The following is a 2817-nucleotide window of genomic DNA, read 5'->3' as shown; positions in this document are numbered from 1 at the left end:
GCTCGTTTTTGGGTGGTTTTTTTTTCTGTTTTCTTGGTATAGAATTCAGACCAATACAAAACTTCCACTTAAGCATAAGATTTTGTTAAATTAGGGTAGCAAGATTGTGCTCACAAATACCAAAACCAGCATCTAGATCCGAAGTTGCTAAATCAGATTGACAGAGATTCGTATAGGTTTGCTTAACCTAAAGCTGTTCTTTTCCTCTGCTTAGTTGAATACAGTTGCCTTAGTATAGTAATCTGCTTCTGGTCGTCTGCTACATGCTGAGGATTTATGAGTTGGAGAATTTAACTGTTCAAAATTGAACTGACCATCTCTCTGTCCCAGAAGAAGAGAGGGAAGCATGGTTGGGGTGGTGGGGAAGTGGGAAAGGAGCCAAGGTTCTCTGCTGGACAACAAATCTTCTAAGGTTTATGACTGAAAGGGCAGGTTAATGGAATAACTAGTGATTGATTCCATCTGTATGTTGCAACATATTGGAAAGCAGTGAGATGACAAAGGAAAAAGTTGGCTCTGAAAGGTCAGACACAGGCTCTTTGCTTGAGTTATTTGCAGTGAATTGTTTATGGAAATTATTTTGGGGGAATATTTTTTTTCTTCATGATGAAGCTGTTGCTGTCTCTGCTTTGGCTTTACAGTGAAGAGGAAACAAGAGAAACAGAGCAAATATAGCCAATTGGGGTATATTTACTGAGCATTTTTAGTTGTTAAACAACACTTCTATGTATGCCTGTTGGATTTGTTGTTGTAGAATAAATGATAAACAGAAAAGCGTCCTCAATAAAACTAAACTTCAGTTCCTTTATTACTGGAATAAAAGTTTAAAATTATTTATTGCAATAGTAAACTTGTTTTACAAAACATAATTCTTGCACACATGGTAGTGACTGATTTCTGTGCATATACTCTAGTGCTGTACCTTAGATGTATTCTGTATTAATGCCTTGTTTGTTCTGTTTCCCTACAGCCCCCCTTCCCTGCCCCCCGCTTTTAGCTGAGCACTTTGTTTAGAATAGGCAATTTGTATCCAGTGTTGAGGACTAACTGTGCTTATGTTGTAAAGGTCAGAATTCTGCATTTCTCCATTCCTTATTTAAAACAACAACAAACCAACCACAAACCACAGCCAAACACCCCCCAAAAAACACAGCCCTAACTGAACTCTTCACAATGGCAGTACCAGACTGTAAAACAATCACGTCCCCTCCAGAAAATGTTTTCTGTTACTCCATGCTTGTGCTCTCCACTTTTATATTTCACACTTGTTTAGTTGCAGCATGCAATTCATAAGCATGTGATAATATAAAGGAGAGGGAAGTCCCTTTGCCCCTATTTTAGAGCATTAACTTGCTTTGTGTACTTTTACTTCAGTAAGTCTTAGTATTTTGTGTGCCAAAAGTGGCAGAATTTGACTGTGCTGGGATTTTGGAATCAAAACAAAGCTATGGAGAAAAAAAATATATATATATTTTTTTTTTTTTTAAAGTTGTTTACCCACCCTGCTTCTTAAAGAGGACTGTTAGCTTCCTCCTACTCACAGCTTTAAAAGTTCAGGTGGTTTAACAAAAAAATCAAGTTTAGTCTGTGCTATGGCTGCTGGTGAAGCCAGATTGATTTTTTTTTCTTGGAAACACACTGGGCAGTGCTGCTTCAACTAGTAGGGGCTTGTATAGCATGGAGGGAGGAACCGACTTCCCTGATCCTCCCATTGTTGGGAGGAGCAGGTTGAGACCCTCCTTCCCAGCCTGACTCTGTTCCCAGGAGGTGTCCATGTTTTCCTCTAGGGTGTAAATGCAAGAGAAGAAATAGAAAGAAGTGACCCCCAGGATACAGAGAAATCAAGAGCAGTGGCTTGGTTAAGGTAGCACATGCAGGGACTGTCATGTCTGTGAATTAAGAGTCTGCCCCATTATCACAGAATCATAGGATAGTTTCAGTGGGAAGGGGCCTTCCAAGGTCACCTAGTCCAACCCCCTGCAATGAGCAGGGACATCTTCAACTAGATCAGGTTGCTCAGAGCCCCGTCCAGCCTGGTGTGGAATGTCTCCAGGGATGGGGCATCTACCACCTCTCTGGGCAACCTGGGCCAGTGTTTCACCACCCTCATTGTAAAAACTTTCTTCCTCATGTGCAGCCTGAATCTCCCCTCTTTTAGTTTAAAACCATTACCCCTTGTTCTACCACAAGAGGCCCTGCTAAAAAGTCTGTCCCCATCTTTCTTACAGGCCCCTTTTAAGTACTGAAAGGCTGCAATAAGGTCTCCCCAGCACCATCTCTTCTCCAGGCTGAACAGCTCCAACTCTCTCAGCCTGTCCTTGTAGGAGAGGTGTTCCAGCCCTCTGATCACTGTCACTTTGACCAGAGTGACTTTGCAAAGGACCTGGCCCTTCAGGCTGGATACCTGTTTGTGTCCCAATACTACACCTTCTTCCCATGGCACACCTCACCCCCTCCCTGTTCTCAAGTGCTGTCAGCTGTGCAGGTTGCTAGTTTTTTTTCCCCTCATCCTAGTGCTGGCAGAGGTCTTTGTGACTGGGCAGGACTGGGAGTTGGACTTCCAGGCCTTCTTAGAGTTGACAGGTGCAAAGCGGTAAAAAGGAGATAAAAATGAAGGTGAGTGAAGCACAAAAAGAACAGGTGCAAGAGACTAGGCTGGAAAACTACGGGGAAAATGAAAAACACATGGGTGAGGAATGTGAAGAGGACATAGCTAGGTGGGATTCAGCAAGCAGATTTTAAAAGAAAAGTTTCCAAGGAAAAAGTAGGACTCCATTCGAAAGGAAATACAACTGAAGGAATTGTTCACCAGACCTG

Source organism: Streptopelia decaocto (genome assembly GCF_964273445.1).
Source record: "Streptopelia decaocto genome assembly, chromosome: 2".
Lineage (NCBI taxonomy): Eukaryota > Metazoa > Chordata > Aves > Columbiformes > Columbidae > Streptopelia > Streptopelia decaocto.
Note: the sequence above shows the minus strand (reverse complement) of the source record.